Source organism: Sinohyriopsis cumingii, chromosome 4 (genome assembly GCF_028554795.1).
Source record: "Sinohyriopsis cumingii isolate HCF-2022 chromosome 4, ASM2855479v2, whole genome shotgun sequence".
Classification (NCBI taxonomy): Eukaryota; Metazoa; Mollusca; class Bivalvia; order Unionida; family Unionidae; genus Sinohyriopsis; species Sinohyriopsis cumingii.
Genome location: NC_142964.1, coordinates 3,440,447 through 3,464,583, shown reverse-complemented (window position 1 = coordinate 3,464,583; position 24,137 = coordinate 3,440,447).

The following is a 24,137-nucleotide window of genomic DNA, read 5'->3' as shown; positions in this document are numbered from 1 at the left end:
TCTTTTTCCTAATATCCAATTCCTTTTGTACAACGCGTGCTGACAATTACCAACATAATTACTCTATTATTTATTTTTTGAAGTTGAAATGAAGGAAGTCACATATAATTAAAACATATTTAGGTTCAGCTGGTGTAAAAGGTCTCCCAGTTATAGAAGTTGAGCTCTTTACCATAAATACTCTTTTTATATCTATATTTTTCTACGATAGGAATATTTACGTTTAAATAATAATAATAATAATAACAACAACAACAACAACAACAACATTATCCCATTTCATTTTCAGCAGGTAGAAAGGACACGTTCTTTTCATATCTAGGAGTGGCCGTTCATTTAAATTAGTTTATTACGTGAAAAATTATTGTTACCTTATTTTAGACGTAGTAAACAAAGCTGACCTTGACTTTTGGCCTGGAAATATTTAATTATCGTAATGACACATCAGCATAGCTTCGTTATTGACGATTGCCGTGAACCAAGCACAAATTACAGTTTAAAGTTCTGTTGAAGCATGCCAATTTACATGTTACTTCTACCGTTCATAATTGGTTAATTTATTTTTTATCAGTTCAAGTTTTCTTCAGTTAATTCTTGACATGCGTTTAGCTAAACAATACGAGCACGCGCTTTAAAACGATATTAAATTTGACGGTCTTGATATACAGTACAAAGGAATGATAGGTCTCATCGATACATTCAAGATTTCTCTCTCTCTCTCTCTCTCTCTCTCTCTCTCTCTCTCTCTCTCTCTCGTTTTTAATTCTCCCAGACATTAAATCGTGCCTAGGCTGTTCTCAACGTTTAAAAATAGCAAAACGAATATTGGAAAACTTCTGGTATGTTGTAAATTGTAAAGTCAGTTATTGTTCATCAGAGTTGTTCCTGCCATTGCCTGATAAAAGAATACACAAAAGGAACGAAGAAGAAAATTGAAAGAACTGGAGGCATCTGAGTGGCTTCTAATTTTTTAAATACCTTTATTAGCAAAAACTTATTACATACTTTTCGTACTTGTATATATATTTGATATGAGCAGTGTATTTTAGTGATAGAAAATATTACTTGAATTATTTCCTAAAATGCGAACTATTACATAGTTTATTCAAATAGCTACATCTGTCAATATATTACTTTTGTAAGTAAATAAACAAATATTTGAATGCTTATTGTCAACAATACCCAGTTAACACTTTTGAACTCTGATGATCACAGACCAGAAGTGCTTATGGGATGGCCTGTTGTACGTCTCCTGTTTGTCGTCCGCCCATTAATCCGAGTTTGTTACCGCTATTTCTTCTTAACTACAAGAGGATAAACCAGAAAACTTCACACACACACAAACGCACATTCATTTCAAGGTACAGTTTAAGGTGCTCAGTGAAAATGGTGCCGCTCTGAAGTCCAATATGGCCGCGACCAAGATTTAAAATCCCGCTATCGCTTCTCCTTTTGAACAGATATGGTCTTATTGACACATAGGTTTCACTAAAAGACTTGTATGTTGTCTAGTCAGTCCTAAATGAAAATGGTACTGATGTAGTATCCACTATGGCTGCCACGAGAACCATCTTGCAAATTTGGTTATCGTTACTCATCTTGAACGGAAAGATATTTCGACATGAGGTTTTCATCAGAAGACATCATATGGTGGCCATCTTACACCATCCATTATTGATGCTTCTGCTGGGGTTCCAGTCCATAGTTATTAAGTATATCTGAAAAAGTGACCGGTATCTGGTGAAGTTATGCACATTTGCATCAAGCACAACTGAAAGAATGTTTTCATTTCTATGCCACTTACATGTACTGTGTCTCAATTTTTTTAATTCGTGGTATTACGGAAACAATGCGCTGTTTAACGCAGAGAGTTGATCGAAATGGCTGCTTCTATGTTCTCAATAACTGAAGTTGAACAAGTCCAACTTACACCAGCTTTAGCAATTATTACAACAGAAATAATGCAAATACTAGCTTCTGAAAATGCAATAAATTACTAAATTTAAAAAGGCTAAACGTATTTGCATAGTTTTTTCATTCTTTTATGACCGAAGTCCAGAAATTATAGGTTACTGTATTTGTATGGGAAAATATGAACGAGTTTTTCGGATGAAATACTGCAGGACCTTGGGAGTTAATATTTTCCCATACAAATGCAGTAACCTTTTTATTATATGCTCATTTTCTTATTCTACATAGTGCTTAATTATATTAACAAAATACACTACAAGAAACAAAGTAACTGAATGTATGCCGTATTCCAAACTACATACACAAGCGCAGATTCATCATTACACAACAACAACATTATTACTGCGCACATAACTCCGCCCAGATAAATTTGAACTTAGTCGCGCGCTAGACATAACTTTCGAAAGAAAATGGCGTGTCTAGTTAAAATTGATATTTGGAGTCACATTGTGAATGAATGCGCATTGCAACAACTTTTCAATTTGATCTGGAATGAATAGATTTTAGTATTTTTTTCGATTCTACGAAATTTCGTGATTATGGACTGGATTTATATGTGACAATTCCACATGAAATACATCGGATTGAAGAAACGAGGGAGAAGCGTGTTGACATCTGCAAAAGTGTTTCTGTTTCTGTCACTGAATGTTTGAAATCATAATGTGGGAAAAATACGAAGCCTTTCAATTGCAATTATGAAAACGACGCTATGGAATTTAATGCTTATTTCATTTTGAGTGCAGTAAGGAGGATGTACTTGCATTTATATTCGAACATACAGTACAATTTCGAATGTATAATCAAGATTGAGAACCTATGACATGCTATAGCTCATGTAATTCGGATTTGCAGAACTAAGAAAGTACATTTTGAGGAAATTCAGGATGTAAAACTAAGTATATTTTTTTGCCATTCTTATTACCAGCTAAAGAAGACAGTTTATGCCTTGTCACTTGTATGTTATTTATAAGGACCCTTTCTGGTATCTACTGTATAGCAAGCCTAAATCCGAAACCTTGTATCAAAAAAAGGTTAACGGAGAATGTGCCAAAGCAGCTGGTATGTGGCAGTCCACGAAACATCTGCTTTACTTCATTCAGAAACAAATATAATCAACCAAAAGGTAAAGCGCCTACTACGCGAGTGTACATGAGTTGTTTACAAATAAAAAAAGTGCTAGCGTCCGCGTCCATTGTTTGTTTACAATATAAAGTAGTTCCTTTATGAGTGCAATATGAAGTTGCGCGCGAGTTCAGTATCGTATAATATTGAACGATTCTGACAATGCAAAGTTAACGGAGAAAAGAATGAGCATATAAGAAGTGAAATTACCAAACGGGGCTTGCAGACTTTTGCGAGATGCACATCTGAAGTAAGGCCTTGCTATGTACAATCGAACCAATATTACATCAATCAATCGCGCACCAAACTATAGTGATTTAAAAGTTCTTTTAACAACACGTAAGATATAGTTCTGTTGCTATAAAATAACTGTGATTAACAGTGAGGAAAATCCGTTGGGTGGAACCTGAATGGAAAGTTATGGCGGCATAGGGGTTCACCGAAAGACATGTGATGATGTCAAGTTGGGCATGAATGGAAGTAGTACCAATCTGAAATTCAATATGGCTGCCACATCTGCCATCTTGGATATTTGGTTAGCGCTACTCCACCTGAATAAATCGTCATATGGACATAGGGTTTTCACTAAAAGGTGGCCTAAGTGGCTAGAACGGCCTCCTCGGATGAGGGAGATCGCGGGTTCGATCCCCGGCCGAGTCATAAAAAAGACTTATAAAAATGGTACAAGCAGTTGCATTATTTGGCGCTCAGTATTAACAGCTTAGTGTTATGACTGGTCAGCCTGGTGTCAGGAAAATGTGACAGAGTGGGACATGATGCTACATGTCTGCGGCATTATGCCTCGGTACTAGACATCACTATAAACTGCCAACTGCAGACATGGTAGCGATATGACTGGACAATTACTAAAGCTATGTTAAGAGTTCCAAATCACACACACACACACACACACACACACACACATTTTACCACAAGACTTCTATGTTCTTATGATGTGTTTTTGACGATATGACAGCTAATCTATTTGGCATGTAGCAAAAATCATGTTGTGTCTAATCATTATGAACGGCTAGTCATGTTGGTGTCAAGTGCAAAGTCAATGGCCAGTTTCTAATACAACTTTAGTGATTTTCTATTAATGATGTCAAAATGAAGGTCAATGGCCATGAAGAAGAACGTTGGAGTTTCTAAACAAAATATCAGCGATAGCTTCAGTACTCAGCAATTAAAAAGAAGAAACGATCTTGTCTTAGATTCATGGAAATTCTTGGTAGCAATAACGTTGAATAGATAATGATGCTCTTAATCCAATGTGAAATATCACGTAGAAAATTACTTGTATAGCTCCAATAACCTGGGTAATAGTTTCCAATGAAGTTTTGCAAAATAGCATGAACTACAAGTAATTTTATATATCTTATTGAAGAAACTGTTTGTAAAAAAAATTCTGTACAAATATTTAAACTGAAACCATCATATTTTTTTTTACATTCTGTTATCCTAAACGACAATACTAAAAACTGCGAACCATTCGATTGTTTCTGTAATGTATTCTTCTACTTTATATATATATATATATATATATATATATATATATATATATATATATATATATATATATATATATATATATATATATATATATATATAAGCAGCAAATACATCTATTCAACATTCATTGATCCGTTTAAATAATATTTTGCAAATTATCTATTAAAAAAGGGTGGGGAAGAAATATCAAATGTTGATATAAGAAAATGAGGCTACCAATATATTTCTCCATTTTGATTCAGCTGTTACAAGCCTTCACAGCCACTTGAGTTAACTGAACATTTCAATAACAAATACATTCATAATATATACCTCCTTCTCTGTAGTTTTTTTTTTCCACAATATTTATTGTAACTTTGTCTCTAGAACCACTCCAAATACATTTATAGAAAAGTGAATTTAATTTTTTGTAGCTCATGTAAAAGGGTGTTTGATAACATAATAAAAAATGAGCTAATTTCTGTGGTGCCCAACTTTTTATTTTTATTTTTCCAAATGGTAAGCTTCTCGACCATTTGAAGAGTTGATGTTTTTAAATTTATATATATTACTCTAATTCTGTGATCACAATTTAGCTTGCTCATATCTTCCAAATTCAAAGTAAATATTATTCCTGAAAGGGCGACTCAGTTAGAGTGACAGCCCATACTTATACGGTGAGAAGTATTTTATATCGCACCCTGTCCTATTCCCAGATGAAATTGCTTTTTGTCTTTGTCAACGTTTATCCAGAGAACTTTGAAAATTTATATACGAAGTGTAATCAAAGTCGAGAGAACTTTTAGAATTGATATATGAAGTCTAATCCAAGTTCAGAGAACTTTGAAAATTGGTATACGAGGTTTAATCCAAATCCAGGGAAATTTTAAAATTGATATGTGAGGTTTAATCCAAGTCCAGGGAAATTTCAAAATTGATATGTGATGTTTAATCCAAGTCCAGGGAAATTTCAAAATTGATATGTGAGGTTTAATCCAGGTCCAGGGAAATCTGAAAATTGATATGTGAGGTTTAATCCAAGTCCAGGGAAATTTTAAAATTGATATGTGAGGTTTAATCCAAGTCCAGGGAAATTTTAAAATTGATATGTGAGGTTTAATCCAAGTCCAGGGAAATTTTAAAATTGATATATGAGGTATAAAGCAGATTTAAGAGATTTTTCTCTGCCATCAAAACCTAATGACCTGTCACCAACATATCGTATTATTGAATGTTTTTCCTTGTGTACCTCAAGTCCCATAATACTTGCATCTTTTGTGATCTACACTTATATACGAGGAGAGGGGATGACCACGTCTGCAACCTCCTTTTAAAGTGAACATGATGAAACGTGTCCATTTGCTATTATGCGTGGCTTTATATTATTATAGGAAAGTGTTAAAATATTTTAATATTCATATTTTAATAATAAAAAAAAAACTATTTCTTTCGTCGTTTGAACATAGGTCGGAAAAATCAAGTAGATTAGGCAACGATTTCCTTAACAATGTTGTTGAGTAAAACAATAAAAGTATCAAAACTATCTGCGGTGGCGGAGTGCTTAACCTGTTACAGTCGCAACCGTAAGTGTGCCTATACCAGACAGGGCCAGCCGCTGTGATGTGACCCTCTTCAGGGTACTTTACTGTGATTGCTTAGGCACCATATAAGTGTGCCTATACGAGACAGGGCCAACCGCTGTGATGTGTCCCTCTTCAGGGTACTTTACTATGATTGCCTAGGCACCATATAATCTTTCATGTGTTGATGTGTGCAAAAAATCAACCAACCAAACAAACCAACAGATTCATTCAGCAGTGATATCTTCAAAAGTATATCGCTTTTAAAGTCTGAGGAAAAAAAACCCCTGATTTTCTTGATTTTTTTTCTTAAGCATCATTACAAGGGAAACTTAAATGTCACTAAATATGAACGATCTTTGCTCCCTAGCCCGCTACATTAATCAATTGCCTTCGAATCATCAGGATCGTGTAGCTTTGTGTATTAACTTCAGTTCTCAAAACATTACATGAATACACTAATTACATGGAAACATGATTTAATTAGACACAGGGTGAGCATGCATCCATCAATTCAAAAGGGCAAATATGTGGACAAGGACATCAATTCAAATCCTAGCATATATTTTGTTCCAAACAAAGACAGTACTCTTTGCTTAAATCTGTGCCTTCCAGTTAAAATGATCAATTTATACTTATGTATTTAAAGCTAGAATGGTCAACACTGTACGTCCCGTTTTACACTTGAACTAGATACAAAGCGTCACTTTTCAACGCTTGAGTCACGTACTTTACACACAGTAAGGTGACATCTTCGTGTATGTAAATAACAAGTACAAGAGGTAACAAGAAACTACGGTATGTTACTTCAAACTAATTAAAAACAAATATAAATTTGGGCTTCATTATTTTCAAGGCTTCAAATTCAGCACAATTTAAGGTCGGATTCGCTACTTGAGCTTTTTTAATAGGATGACAACGTAGGTGCTTCCTGAAATTTATTTTACCCATGGTTCTTCGTGTAAATACTATTTTCGTGTCGACATGAACATACATTCTTGCTAGGTTTGTATTAATCAACAAAATTCAATTGCAAAACAGATTTCATTTGGTTCACAATTTAGCATAAAATCAGTACGTGGACTTCCTTATGATTACCTTACAAAAACGAAAAAAATGTTGCATATATCAAATGACTGCTAAAGTATATGCTGTATAACGAGAATTGTTCCTCAACCATTGCTGTACTAGCTCGTGTATAATGTGATACCATCTGCGAACAGTGTAGACCCAGTACTGTCGACACATAATGCGCCAACACACTAAAGTCTACACCGTTTCCCTTGATTATAATGGCAAGCAAAAAGTACGGTGTAACAAAAGAGTCAAAACTACCGGTAAGGAGAAAACTGATCTGACAACGTAATCCGCGAGGGTTCATCAGAATCGGTTCTGTTGGCATTTTGGGCGTGTTTGATACACATGTAAATAAGGCATTTGTCTCGATGATCAGCTCCGTTTCCTCGAAACTTTTTGAGGTCATGTTTCTAAAACCAAACCTTAACGTGCAAATCTTGAACTTTATACCAAATTCCAAACGAAACAAAGTTTTAAATATTGAAACAATTTAGGATTTTCAAAATTTGTATTTATCTATTTGATTGCTGATTGCCAACAAAAACATGGAAACCGCCAATCCAAATATCGTATCTTACTTTGAGTTCTTAGATTTAGTTCAAGTTTCGCTAACAATTTTCAGCAATGAGAAACCAGGCCTTAAACTTTATCGCAGTGTATTTAGAAAACGTTATTAGAAATGATTAGTCAACTGAGGTGAAGGTGCCTTTAGTTTATTTAAATATATATCCTCCCATCCCTCATTACACCATCCTCTGTCTATATATCCGTCCTTCTGTCTGTCTCTCGTAAACTCTTTATAGATATACATTAATAACTTGAGCTTTGATCTTCACTATCATCTGGTAATCTCAATAATAGGGGTTAATAGTGTATTTAATACATAACAACATTCTGGAAATTATCAGAGAGTGCATAAATGTCTCCTGGTGTTCACTGACTGCTAAAACCTTGGAAATGAGCCCCGTTGTCTAAACTGGAATACGGAAAAGTTTTCAAAAAAAGAAAAGAAAATGAAAGAAAGAAACAAGAAACAATAAAAAAATAATCATCACTCGTATATACAAAAGTGAAATATTTCCTCTATTTATTCAAAAGAAGGCATTATTATTTAATATTTTTTTAATGTAAAGGAAATCGAATTGCATGGTTTTTTCCTTCCTAGTTTTGTATCAATGCTATTAACAGCTGAAATACTGCATCGATAAAAATAAGTTGTGGAAGTTCTCAATATTCTGTGACAGCTATTTGTTAAAAATTAAACCTGTACATATAATAATGCTTTAAATTGTGTATTTTGTCAAATTACTAACTGCTTTCAGACGAAAATAAAAGAGATTTTTGTTTTCGTTAACACATTTTTTGAGTTGGTCGATATAGTGAACATTGTAAAGGTGGTGTACTGTAGCGAAATAACAGTGCGGTCGTATCCAAAAGACTAACGACGTAATATCGTTTTAAAATGACTTTACTGATTGCGTGTTTACTTGCAACACTTTTGGTTAAAAAAAATTGTTTATTTCTGCATTATAACACGAATTTTTGTTGTCTTTGCAAGCTTGTGACCTAGTTTAGTACAGAAGCTGAACCAAAATTTCGTTTATCACCTAAATTCGGTTTTCATTTCTGATTTCTCAATCATTTTCAAACACTACTATGATTGTGATGAGAATACGAATTGCTATTTTTTTTATTACTATATGTAACCAAGTGGTTTTCGTAAAAATGTGTATTGTTTGTCATAACGGGTATAATATACTCTATTGATAGCAGAATATCTAATAGCAAAAGGTCGTTCATGTTCAATCACTATTAATTTGCGGATAACATAAATAAATACTAGAGGGTCTACAGTCTTTGTACATTTCAAGACATGTTCAGTCTTATTGCGGGGAGGAGAGAGAGAGAGAGAGAGAGAGAGAGAGAGAGAGAGAGAAGCATTAAGAAAGAGTTTGTTATTTATGCAATCGTTATGAAGATTCCCGATTTTTTATTACTGAAGTTCAGATGAATCCAGGAAGCTCATATAATTGAATCATCTGTAGTGTAGAAGCGATGAGCTTGTTATGTGTTACATGTACTTTCTATACATAAAACCGCAAATGCACCATCTGTAGGGCCTACTACAAAAGCCATGAACTCTTTATATGTGTCCACATACGCATTCTAAATATACAAACACAAAATGCCTGAGCTAATGTGCTTGAATTGATCGCTTACACATAAATACACTTATTTTATGGGTTTTTGTTTTTGGGGTGGGTGGATGGCTATAGGATTGCCTTATCATCATTCGAGAGACTCTTACTCAGTTACCGCAGGACAATTAAGGTAGGGCTGCATCACATTATGCACAGTTTCAACTCGTATGGGTAGATACGGTATGGGTAGATACACGCCTTCGCAAAGCAATTACCAACTTTGTTGTAAATTCGATGTAAATGAAATTTCAAAAGCAGCTAATTTTTCCTCCATCAAATATTTTACACAAGAACGATGTTAAAAAGTGCATTTTTCTTACTTGGAAATTTGTTCGATATGCAATACTAGCGAGAACTGGATCAGAGAACAAAATTTGTATTGTATATTATGTCTGCTTATTTATGGGTTGATGTATTGCAGGGGAGATTAAATTGATAGCAAGCTTATGAAAAGGCGTTCTCAAGCACTCCATGCTTTTTGTAATAGAGAATGCCTGATGTCACAAAAACGCTTGCGTCTAAACAGCTAACACTAGTTACACAATGATAATGCAATAAGCTCTCATTAAGCCATATCTATGCAAATATTTTTTTAGAGACCCTAGATGGCACTGGTCATAGTCTGAACCATTCTATTTGCGAAAAGATACGAAAGTAGTTAAGTGGGATACTTTAGCGTCAATGGGAAAATACATTACACATACCCCTTGGGAACGTTCAGCAGAAAGACTTTTTAGCACACCCTGTGAACGTTTAGCGTCAAGGGGAATTGAACATGGAGAATATTGGGTCTGTATAGCGACAAAAGGAAAGTTGGGTTGTTTTTTTAGGGTAACGGGTAGCGGGAAGTTCAGCTAGTTCAGCGGGGGTTAAGGTGACGGGTAAGTTCCGCTAGTTCAGCGGGTAGCGGGTGGTGACGGGTATGTTCAGCTAGTTCATAAACTATACCAATAAAACAACGTGGGGCGGGACTGACCGGATATAGACATGGACATTATGTATATATAACACATAGACATAGATTGATGATGAACATCACACAAACAACTACACAACCTACAAATACATTTAGGCAAGAAAGCAAATCTTTTCGAGGCGTACGAGTGATCCTTAAAAAGGACCTTTGGGTTTCTTCTATTTTCATACAAACCCCAAATATACTATCCGCACACGGGAAGGAGAAAAAAAACCCCCAAATATACTATCCACACAAACGTACCCGAACTCATACAAAAACACCCTCTACTATCCACACACAGGAAGAGGAGAAAAAACAAAATCTCAATATCTACTATCCACAAAAACGTACGCGAACGCATGAAAACATACACTCTACTATCCAGACCAACACACACACTACTATCCACACAAACGTACGCACACACACACACACACAATCCCCAAATCTACTATCCACACACGGAGAGAAGAAAAAGCAAACCCCAAATATACTATCAACACAGAAGGGAAGGAAAACAAACCCCAAATATACTATCCACACATACGTACGAAAACGCATACAAACACACATTCTACTATCTACATAAACACACACTCTACTAATCGTACGGAAGGGAAGGGTAAAACAAACCCCAATACTCCAATATTTACTCTAAAAAACAGTATCTACTATCCAAACAAACGTATGCGCACTCACACAAACACACGCTCTACTATCCACACAAATACACACTCTACTATCCACAAAAACGTGCGCGAACGCATGCAAACACAAATGCACACATATCAGTAAAGGAGTGAATGTTTATAGTCACACTACTTCACATTCATACCAGTTGTCAATTTGAATAGTTTCTTTTCTAGAGTATTGGGGTAGCCCTGAAAAGGGTGGTTGATTTGTGGACATGGAGTTATGACAATCTTTTATCGTCTAAGATTGCGTCCCATCTGGCGGTAGGCTCTCCCACAGGATAATGTATGCTACTTCGGAAAGAGAAGGAGAACTCCTTCGTGTCCACACGGCAGCTGACAAATCCTCTGTCTGGTTCCTGATGTTGTTGCTGATGTTCTCTCTGCTTCTGAAGTCTGTACTTCTCCGTACACTCTTCTTTATCCTTCTTGATTTCCTCTCTGAAGACCTCTTCTATCAGGTCATCGGTTACTTGCAGATTTTATGTTGGGTCGGAATACTAAAGAGTTCATTTTAGGGTGAGGGATAGAGAGAAGTCAAAAAGCATGCATCATGATAAAAATTGAAGAAACAAAAAACAAACTTTTTTCAAAACACAACATTTTTTATTCAAATAACTAACAACCAACAATTAACCATAAAATATTTTTTGAAACAAACAAACAAACAAACAATTTTTGAAACAAGGAAACTATTTTTGGCAAGGTTGACAACGTTGTGAAGTCAAGCTAGATTTCCACTGATGGAAGTCATGGGCCATTGATGTAACTACGTTAACTAGCTAAAGACAAGAGATAACCATAATTGTCACAAACCATCAATCTACCTTGTCATCGTTTCTAGAAGAGTTACGATCAAAATAAGTCATGATATGTTCTAAAGACTATCCAAAACTGCGTTGATGAAGAAAATACACACAATATTGTCCACACACCATGGAATCTGTGCTTTGTAATTTCAGATTATTGAATCGTGCCGTCTGGGCATTTCTTCTCATAAAGTCGATGATGTCGTCTTCCAAAGGTGGCAATCCATATGAATCAAAATACTCCACACATCCATCAAGGGGAAAGTAGACGGCTACCCAGTGGGTTCTTGGGAGATGAATGTCGTCCGTGTTGATGACATAATCTTGATGGTCTTGAGGTTTGCTATGAGGCAGGTAATATTTAGCACACACGACAGGATTCCAAAAAGCAGTGTACAAACCGTTATTCAAAAGATAATAAAGTTCCCGGGTATCCATTTTTTGTGTTGTTGTTTTTTTTTTCTTTTCACAGGTAATGATAAGTCATCAATTCAATACGAACTTATTGGCTTGAAACGCTCTGACAACTAACCGTTTCTTCGCTTAGTCTCCCCACTCTGAGCCAAGAAAGCTTCGATGTGAGCCATCAGTGGAGGAGAGGAATGATCACGCAAGTCTTTATACCACTGATGCAACACGGCTTCTTCTGAGATGAGTCCCCAAAACTTAGTCCAGATACTCGTCCAATTTTTCTTCTTGACTCAGCATCAGACATTTATCGTGTTGAGTTTGACTGGGATGTCCTTTTGACATCCATAGCAATCTTTCTTTATCAATTCCGTAATTATTTTCTGCCAGGAGTTTGGCAAAACAGAAGACTAAGTGTTCGTTCTTGTTCTGGCCAACTGGACTTCATCACTATGTCCTCTTCGTCTTTGTTTTGGGTTCTACTTCCTCGGTACCATCCCATTCCATTTCTATAGATTTTCCACTATTCAAAGAGGGATTACAGGCTTCCGTAGTTTCTAATAGTCTAGAATGACTTCTCTCAAACTGTTCATTTCTATCGTATTATCGCATTCGACATACAAGATGACGTTCACCGTGTTTTTTATGGGTATTGGCTTTGCAAACTGAAGTTCCAAACGAATTTGGCCAGATTTTAGGGTTTAATTGTCCCTTCTCGCTGCCTTGGTCTGGAGTGAAATCAAAGGCCCACAAAGTGTAACCTTCTGAATAATCCTCGTACGTAATGCCGTGACTGGTGTTAGTTCCTAACTGTCCCGTGGCTTAGTACAGGGACAAGTTGGATCTCATGTAATTCTTTTTCTCGTCACTAAATGTAGTAGGTTCGAAAGGCCTGAAACACAGGGTTTTGCTATCTCGACTGACTTCGATCTTGGACGCGTCGTAGCGCTGAAACTCAAAAGGATTTACCTCGAAGGCTCTATTGAAGGTTGTATTTTTGCCGATACCATTGATCAAATATGTGGGTAACTGTCCTTGGAACAGATGATCTTCGATCACTGGTTGATGTCCAGTGGGAATGGTGAACGATTTCACTTCCACGTGTCGTATCGGATACTTTGCGGTCGTACTGTTCAAAGTGTGACTGATGTCGTTTCCCACTTTAGGTAACACTTCCACACGTCGTATGTAGAATCTGGTTTCTTGAATGACTGTTTTGTAATAGGCAGACTCAGCTATCAGATGGAAAGCGGAACTGCTACGATTGAGTCTGAGGTGGACATCAGCTACGTTTAGCAAATACTTCTCTTTCGACACATGTCTAAATAAAAACGATACATCTGTTCTTAAATAGCGTCGGGTTCTTTGATTTTGTTTCTTCGACTGTTGAATCCCACACTGTGGTTTGGTTCTTTATCTGCAATCAAAACCGTATCATTGAATTTGAGTGCTCTGTCAGGTTTCTATACCACACAAGCACCCAGATGGATGTTCTTGGCCTCTTTTCCGTACGTCAAGAGATTTTCCAGGTACGATCGGTAAGGGTAAGTGTCCATACTGCTACTGACCAGTTTGTTATTCAAATACAAATCCACTCCACTGAACAAGGAATGCATGAAATTGTTGATGGGGGTTACTTTATCTTCGTCCTTTATATTGGGACCGTCCGTCGATGTATCGATCACTTTCAAGTAGCTGATATTCAGATCGATGTTATTTTCAAACTGTTCTTTGATTTCAAAACGATGGGAGCTGATCCTGAGTCCTTGACAGAGGAAACGGGATGAAATTCAACGCATTGGGATTCTCACATCATGATCATGGTGTGTGGCATGGCAAACAGACCCTGTTCCGACTTGGAACAGGCGCAAGACTCTTGATGCATCATTTTCTTTCTTTTGTTCTCTCAGATTTCTAATAATCAAAAACGTCTAAGTCTTGGACGGTTCTTCTTTTCTTCGTCTTTCTAGCTCTAGGTGTGTGATGTCCTCTGGAACGGTGTCTTCGTCGTCTCTTTCTTCCTTGTCCTTGCTGCAGAGTCAGGGAAGCAGGAATGCCTGACTCGGCAGCGTCCATGGCATTTATAGGAATTTCTCGTCGGCCAAAAGTGTCTTTGCCCGTTTGTCTTTGGAGAAATTCTTTGCCGTACAACAATGTAGCATCTTTGAAAGCGTGCAATTCTCGTGTCACAATTGGCTTCAAAACCGGGGACACCGAACGAAAGGCCGATTTCAGCATATCTCCAAAACCATGTCCTCGCTGTCGAGAGACGGCTCGGTACGCTGGATACATGACTTACAATTCATTAGAGAATCGTTCTCGAAAATGGAGTTTCACCGTGACTTTCCCTTTGGAGAATGGAATATTTTATTCGCGGTGAACGTGATAGGTGTTTTCACCTAGCTGGTCATTGTTCGTGGTATAATCTACTTTGAAAGGAATGACAGGTAGTAACTGTACGGATGTGTGTCGCACTACGTTGTACTCCACAACATCGGAATATACAAAGATCACATTGAGTCTTTGTTAAGTTCTACAAGGGATCCAAAATCCCTGCAAATATCCACATTACCGTTGATCATCGGGATCAGGTTCTGTGCTATCGTCTGTGGATGTCCACACAAAATTTCAAACTTCCATTGCACCTGATGGACAACGTTTCGGTATCCTGAATTTTCATCAGTACGCGACGAGCCACTTTATGGTACTCAGTCTTAACACTTTTTGGGGGCTCTTTTCAGGGCTTTGCTAAACGCTGCCGTGAACCTGTCAGCTATTGTGTCCACCAAATGTTGACCGCTAAAATAATCGGCTAACGGAATTTTCACAGAATAGATGCCTTATAACGGATTGCTTGCTGGCTTTATGTCACCTGAAAACCCGATTTTATTCCTCTCTTCAGGCAATTGGACGTTCAGGATTTCGACCTAGAGAGTGTTTTGAGTTTCAGTGATGTTTTTGATTTGTGTAGGGTAAATAATTTCCACCAAACCACTTCACAATGGGCTTCTTGAACTAATTGGATGGCCTGAGGTAATTTTGGCCGTGTAACAACACAAAGTATTGTTGGGAAACACCTCCATGGAACTGTCACTGGGTAACGTTAAACAAAATTGGTTGTTATTGTTCATAATTCCAGAGTTCTTCTGCTGTCCGAGGGGTCACTCGAAGTAAGAGGAGTGTCTAAAAGAGGATTGCTGTTGTGATGATTGTTGGAATTGTAAATGACGTTGGACACAAGACTCCCGTTGTTCCCGTTTGAGGAACATTTCAGGGAAGGATGGGGTGAAGGTAACAGATGAATCTGCTCAGTAAAATGGTTTACAATGGTTTGTCTCCTTGTTGCAAACTCAAAATGGCGATAGCCGCACCGATGACACAATACACCGCAAAGATTTGGCAGAAAAAGACGATTTGCATTTTCGGCACACGTTCTCCACACCACACACACAAGGGTTGCTTTGGTAGATCAGAGAAGAACTTTATGAAGGAGTGGGCATGGCTGTAGTGGCAGCTGAGGCTGTGTTGAAGGGCATGAAGGTCACTTCTTTTTATAGTCGATGGCTTGCGAAGCGTCTATCCAAGAATCAAAACTGGATTATATCCTTTCCAACGCACGTTGACTTCTTTGACACGGCGCTTTCCCACTTTACGGGTTCTTCGAGAATGCGTTCAATGTCGTACACTTCGTCTTCTTTTTTGGTCACGGGTTTTAACTCAGGCTAGTAAAACGTTCCTTTTAACACTTCTCTGTTCATGTCTTCCAATATAGACAGCAGGATGACGGCCATGCACTCGTCCAGTGACAAAAATCATTTCGGTGGTCAAGTTGGATAAGTAACCTTTGTCAAAAATGCATTTGGTTTGCCAATGTGCACCCAATCTCCTTCAGCCGACACTCTACCTTTCTTAGGGACGGCCATCGTCGGGGACGTACCAAACAGGCGTTCAGAAACAGTCACTTCGTTGTCGGGAGTCACTTCTTGGGGGCAAGTACGATGCTTCGATAGTAAGATTGGTTGTACGCTTGAACCAAGTGCAGGAAGACGTCGATGTACTAGAGAGTGTGTTGATGCGTAAAATAATTCCACATGCGTTCTTTCAAGGTGCATTGAAAACGTTCCAAGATGCTAGCGTTAGATTCGGGATTCTCGGTGGGGAAAAAATGAATGTCTCGTTTCTTTAATTCTTTTTGGAAAGCTTAGTTCAGAAATTATGTGTCTTTGTTTAAACACCAGTTTAAGGGCTCGCACTAATTAACTGCTTGATTTGGAAGTCAATGGCACGACCCATGCAAATTTGGAAAAGACGTAGATGACACAAAACAAATATTTATAGCCACGATTGTAGGTGGCCAAATGAGAGACATCTGCTAAATCGGCTAGCCATTGGTGATCGATACCCTCCACTCGGGTGCGACGTCTCGAAATTGTTTGTCGAATGCGTTTTGTAAATTGTACGTGGCTTGGTCTTGTAACCATTGTTGCACGTGAGGTAAACGGACAATTTTCAGTCTAGTTTTGGAAACAAGATACGATTTCTGAAATCCTTCGTAACCTGCAGGATGGGATGGGTCGTAGTAAATGCTGGCTAACACATTTTCCATATTTTAATAAGTCACCCAGTCTTCCCTGATATTTCTTTGGATGGGGTGAAATGTTTGGCTTGGAAACGCCTTTACGTGTCCGATGTGCCATGGAGTAGAAGTCGAGTGTAGTGTTGGTGATGATAGTGGGGGTGGTAATGGGATGGCTTTGGTCTTCTTTTCTTTTTTACATTTTTGGTTTCCCTTCTTTCTTTTTGACTTCTGTCGTAGAAGGAGTGGACATCATCTTTTTAACACAAGCTTTCAGTTCTTCTCGTTGGAGAGTGGGGGAATGGGTCAACAAGTCCGCTAAAATCTTAGTAGGAATGGAAGCTGCTGACGGTGTTTGAAAGACTTCTTCCTCATGCATGCGTGCCAAGGCGTCTGTCTTGACCACTGGTGTGGTGACGGTGGTGGTGATGACGTTTCTTCAGGGTCTTAAGATCTTTCAGAGTGGGCCGAGTTGTTTCTGGTGAAAGAGTTTCAGTCGTTGCAATTTTTCTGTTTCGGATAAATCGTTGCGATCCATCAACGATTGCATATTGTGTTGTAACTGGGAAATCTCGGTCAGACAAGGATTGGGAGGCGAATGCGGAGTCCGTTGTTCTTGCAAACGATATTATTCCATCCATCATTTGTAATGCACTAAAGCCTGTTTTCGTCCTTCTATTCAGTTTCAATAGTCACGTCTGAGATCTTTTTATTTAGAGGTCCGTTTTATCTTCTTGGTTCTTTTCGTTCTTGCTCCCATAAGTTATCCCAGCATTGTTCCCAATACTCCTTTCAGCAAGGGTCCTAATATCAAGGGTGAAATTCTTCTGCGTTGTATCAGTATCTTCTTCTTTTGACGGATGGGTATTTTCTTTTGGACTATTTGGGGGAAGAACGTGTCGGTGCTTGGCAAAGCTTTCTTTCTGATGTGGAGACAAAGGTATCGTGTCTTTCAAGACATTCAGGCAACATTCACCCACGGTATCGGCGATGTCTTTGGAGGCTGTTTGAGTGAGTTGTTTTCGCATGGGTGAAGAAGGTTTGGACAGGACAGATAACATGTCCCAATGTTTGGCTAAACGAGGAGGTAGTCCTTTCCTTTTCTTTCCTTTTTAAGCCAGAGGGTGGTGTACACTTCTTTTAGGTGACATCTTTGGGGGTTCAGGATCACAAAACAATGACCCCCATCCCTTACCGCAGATCTCTTTTTATCATGAAATGCGTCGCCACTAATTGTCTCCACGTCGTATCAATTTGATGACAAGCATCACACGACTTGGAGGGGTTCGCAACGGACTAAATAGGGACAATAAATCCTGTAACATGCATTATCTCACTTTGACTTTGATTTTGGGGGCAGGTAATTTGTGAGCAGCTGCCACTGTAGCGAAAGAGGAGGGTGTCGCCGCTAGAGGAGACGTTCTTGGAGACGCGGGTTTCCATTGTTTCATCAAATGAGGAGAAACGGGTGTCAAATTGGGCTTGGCTGGCGTCACTAGCAACGGAGAAGTGGAAGAACCTGAGGCTATTGGAGACGTCGTCACCGTCGCTGCAGGTCGTAGCCTCTTGCGGGAAGAAGCTGTTTACTGGGGTCTTTTCTTTTTCTTTTTCTGTAGCTGTGACATGGTCTTGACACCACTGCTTCTTTTCTTCTTCTGGGTCTCTTTGGCCCTCTTCGGAGTGGCGTTTTCCTTGGGGAGGACTTGGGGGCATTGTGATCTCAATTTAAGAGAGAACAAATGATGACACCTCCTAGAGAACCGCTACCTCCAGGTTTCAAAATGATTTGCATTTTCGCTTGAGTTTCGAAGATCGACCAGTTGCGTCAAGGCTTCTTTGTTTCTCTAAGAAAAGCGTTTGGCTTGATGTGGAATGTGAATGATGCCTTGCAGTAATTGACGTGCTGTCACCGTAAATCATCGTAAGATTTCTTTACGACTGGGATCTAAGACACCAGCTCGTACTTCTCGGTATTTTTCGCGACTGATCCCGTACAAGGCACGAATCAATTTGACGGGAAGGTGAGACTGAAGGCACGTCTTATTGACGCAGTGTGAGACAGATACAAAGTGTCCGAGCTTTTTATAGATTTTTTTTTGTTGTTGTTAAGTCGACGAAGGAGACGTGTACACGACAGGCCCTCCGTTTTGGCACAAGTGGTGAAAAGGATGGGTACGAAATTGCAAATAATCAGAGTGGGTGGGTTTTAAATCCACGAGTAAATAAATAGGCGTATGGGGCTTGAGTGGCATAGTCCTAAGCATGATTCAGCCAAGGTGTTTCTAACTGTTTGGCTAAGACTTGCTCCTGCAATTTATCTCTAGGGCTTTTAAATAAGACCACGTGGTGAGCATTGAGACTGATGGTGTTATGGGCCTTGCTTTGTGAAACAAATTTTGAGTGATTTAAATGACAATGCCATTACGATGATGTCCTTTGCGCGTGAGCCACAGTTTAACAGTTTAATTTCTTCTTCGCTTTCTCCTAACATGTCGAGGATGAGCATATGGGTTTGAATGGGGTCAGACATGATTCCGTCGTCTTCGCCAGGAATGCCTTCCATAAACACGATGGAATCGCCTTGACTTTCCCGCTAGAGGCTATACGCCGATTGCCACTCTTTGTAACACCACATGTTCGATTCATGTGGACGATCGATCAAATGATGTTTATTTTCGATCAAACGTTCAAAACATTCGGTTTTACCTGAACCACTAGATCCTGTAATTAACATGCTAAAGGGCTAGCGAAGATACAAGGTCTCCCAACTAGCACGATATAAGTGATGACTTTGAAAGTAGATGAGGAGGGAGCAGAGACAGTAGACGTAGCCGTAGTGCAGGAAATATTACTTTTGACACGAAGACAGACAATACAATAGCTTTTATAATTTTTCAGGACATGTTTATTATTTTTTAAATGGAACAACATGAAAGACAGAAATACTTAAAAACCAAATGGTTAAGTTAATGGATAAAATACTCATCACAACGATCAAAGTGGAATATGAACAAGTCAGTGTACAACATGTTTTTGGTAACAAAGGTGTCCTAGGGACAATGTGTAATGTTCTTAGTGTCTCTAAAGTTCCCACGATGTCCTGCTGAATCGCTGAGGTCACAGCGTACGTAATCTCTCCAATCGAAAGGTACAGCATCGCACTCCATTTGCGAATGACCGAATTTGAATGATGTCTGATTAAAAGTATTCAAGTTTCTTCCTTGGTCTTGGTAGTTACAATGAATTATCGGTCATGGACGTTGTCCCTTTTTATATGCAGACAAATATCGACGTGACCATATTGTACAGTGAAGCGATTGGGAAGCGGAACTCACTTCTGGTACACGATTCGATAGACCTTTTCCAAAGGTAGACACGATTTGGTGTCTGGGTAAAACTACAATCTTGTGCTTTTCGTAGGTGCTCACTTTAAAGTTTTCATCCTGTCCAGACTGCAAGGCTTCTTTAAATACGCCCAAGTTCACTAGTCGACTGTTGCGATGATTGAGAGTCAATCTTTTCACTTTACACTCCGTTGCCACTTTTCCTTGTGGGTCGCGGTATTCGTAGCCGTAATTGTTAGTGCCGCCACTAGCAAAACATAGAATCTTGTCGTCGGGGTGTTCATCCGCCGAGTCTCATTCGATGTCAGTTGTTGTTGTTGTTGTGGGGTTTAACGCCATTTTGCATCACATGATAGGCTATACATGGCGGCCAGTATTAATGGTGGAGGAAGAACCAGAGAAAACCCCGGAAAGAACCACCGACCCACGAGAATCTACTGGCAAGCTTTCTCACATACCCACATTGGCTGAATCTTAGACTCGAACCGCCGCAGACAGAGGTGAGATGGCAGTGATCCGTAACGAAGAGCGCTTTAGACCACTCGGCCACTCGGGGCCCCATTCGATGTCAGTGTGCCGCTGACAAATATGATCGATGAAGATTTAACTGTCCGTGTCAAAGTACAGGATGCGATCTCCTAACAGTTCTAAAGCTTCGTATAATTTTAAGCGAGCATGGGCTGTCACGTAAGCCGCAATGATAACATTTCCAAATTCGTCTTCTTCTACAAAGTCCAGTTCTTCTTCTTAATTGACTAGGATCAAGTCCTCACGATGTACGTCAACGTGTTTCACGTATTTAGTTTTGTCGTGAATCATCTGGAAGTAGCGGGATGGTTCAGTTAAATACTCCGTCTTGAGGAAACACGGTAGTTATGCCATTTTGCCCCACAAGCAGTTTAACATCACTGTGGCTAATGATCGCCTTTCTTCGTTTTTTCCACGTGGTCTAAAGTGATGTCGTCCTGCTTCCAGTATGTCGCTTTGAATTTATTTTGGTCTTCGGGAGTGTGGCACCAAGAAGGATAGCAGCTGGTCGCCCTAAAGGTATTTTTCTGTCTTGGGAAAGTGGTAAATTTCGTACACTTCTAACACTTGGTATGCCAGGTCCAGAGCTCTGAACAATTCCACACTGACCCACATTCCCGTCATGTCGCGTTCTTCCTGGATGTGATGACAAAGTCGGTCTTGGTTGCACGTTTCGGGACAATGTTGAGGCAAAATGGGATGGCACAAGTCAGTCAAAGGCAAGACTTTGCACTTGATCAGTCCTTCGTATTGTCGAATGTTTTCCACGTCGATGTGTTCTATCAGAAATTGCTGTTGCCCTGCGGAAAAGTGACACTATTTGTACACGTAAGGATACAGCGAGCACACGTCCAAGTATATGATTTCTTCCCCTTTCTCCAGTCGGCTTGGTACAGCAAACAGGTGGCATTCGCCCGTCCTCCGTACAAACTGTCCCGTGGGCTCAGATGGTCCACCAACGCGTAACTTTACACGATGCGTTTAAACGCGGAACAGGATTTCAAGCGGTGATCGTACTCATGTTCCCACATTTCCACCACTTGGTAACTTTGCTGTTCTAACTTCAAGCGCCGCTGACACGTGGCCTGGTACAAGTCTTCCATGGTTCGTTAAAAAAACTGATTTTTGTGTCACGTTGAGGGTAGCAGATGGGACATCCGTGAAAGAAGCACTCGTTAAACTCGTACACGATCTTGGGGTTTTATAGGTCCCAACCATCCATCGAATACCTTCCGATAGTCTTTTCGCCACCTCCGTTGCGCGCATGCTGGATCCACGTGTCTTCCTTGTCGCACAAGTAATGTAGCCAGCGCAGGGCTTTGACCGAGTATTGACCTTTGACAAAATTCGTCGTTTGAGGGCTTATCACAGCCATGGAGTTTTCGGGCACGAATTGTTGGCGGTACACTAAGGAACACGCTTTGCCAATGGTGCAGGCTTCTTTCAAAGGATCGATCCCTCCGTGCTCCATGAATAAGTCTCGAAATTTTTCACAGCAACGCTGTAAGATGTCAACGGTAGAACGACAATACATTACTATTTCTTCCTGAAAGTCGAAGGGGTCCGAGTTGTGAGCTTTGTACTAAGCGTAGAAAGTTTTCAGTTGTTCGGTGCGCATGTTGTCGTGGTCGTAGTAGTGAGCCTCAGGCAAATGGGCTAGAACGGCGTGTTGATTGGCTTCGGTATTGAAAAAGTGCGGTAAATAACCTTTGGTCATTTACTTCATTCGAATCGTTTTAGGCATCCGAAGACACGGCCAAGTATTTTAAAGTATGGTCATCGAATCTTCAAACTGCACTTGTCCCACTTTAATGGAAATGATTTTGACTCCGTTCAAATTCACTTTCAGACGTTCGGTACTTTGTTCCGTATAGTATCTCAAAAGAAACTGTCCATCGTATCCCGAGAAATTGTGGGCCATCACCGTGGCATGGCGATGATAATCTTCGTAAAGTTTTATGTCCTCTTGGCTCCACGACTCGTCGATGGAGTCTAAAATCCATTGGGCGAAATCGGCTAGCGTGTTCGGTCCCTGAAATATTTTTCCATGTCCTCCAGGAGTCTTGCTGCATTGAGGGGAATGACTAAAGATATGTTCTTGAATGCACTTCTTGTACGATCGTTGAGCCATGCAGAAATTAGGAATGCGATTGCCAATCGCATGCATTCAAAATCGAAAAAGATGAAATTGCCTTTCTTCTGGTCATCTTCTTCATGTGGGGGCTCATATTTTTGAACGTAGCATTGGCGTTCCAAGTCCAAGATTTGGTGACAAATGTGACATCGTTTCTTTCCTGAACATAATTGCGCCTCAGGATTATTGCTACGTATGACCGATCCACAAGCAGGGCACAATCTCAGGAGTTGAAAGCACTTTTCTGCTGAAAACCTTGCGTCTTCAGATGTAGCTGACAAAAGTGCGCTGACAAGTTCTTGTCCTTCGTTAAGACAGGGTTTAGAAGACAAACATCCTGAGCATTTCGATCCTAAATGGCTGTGTTGCTCTCGATTGTTATAGCCATAGTGTAACATAACTGAAACCGAGTGTGCTTTGGACTAAATGAATAACACAAACACAATATTGGCTCAATTTCACCCTCCACCAGTTGCAGTCTGGCTCAACTACAACCTCCACCAGTTTCAGTCTGGCTCAACTACAACCTCCACCAGTTGCAGTCTGGCTCAACTACAACCTCCACCAGTTGCAGTCTGGCTCAACTACAACCTCCACCAGTTTCAGTCTGGCTCAACTACACTTTCCACCAGTTTCAATCTGACGCAAAAACACCTACCACTAATTTCAGTCTGGCGCAACAACGCTTCCCACCAGTTTCAGTTTGGCGCAACAACGCCTCCCACCAGTTTCAGTTTGGCGCAACAACGCCTCCCACCAGTTCACCTTCACCTCCCCATCCACCAGTTTCAGCTACAGCTAGATAAATCGGGTAGCGTATAATACGAAATACGCTATCACACAAAATACTCAAAATACATGAATTTGAAATGAATAAATTATCCACTCAACAAATGCTTATAGTCCATTACATTATATCAATGTCCCTAATAGTTTATACAAACAAACAAACATACATTAAACCCGCACTCGACATGTGACTTTCTACTCCGAGTTCTACACGTGAAAAGGAATAAATTCTAACAGTGAATTGTCTGTTAAACGTGGTTATTTTATCTATCGAAGCTTTATAAAATTTACGATAATAAAATAAGTATGCCACGAACATACTGAAAAGCATAAATGTACAAGGGAATCAAAATTATTTTAACAGTTGTCACTTACCCCTATGGCTGTAGTTTTGTGGTTCCAAACCGACACTCTGTGACAAGATCCAAGCGATGATGTACCGCTTGTAGTAAAACCT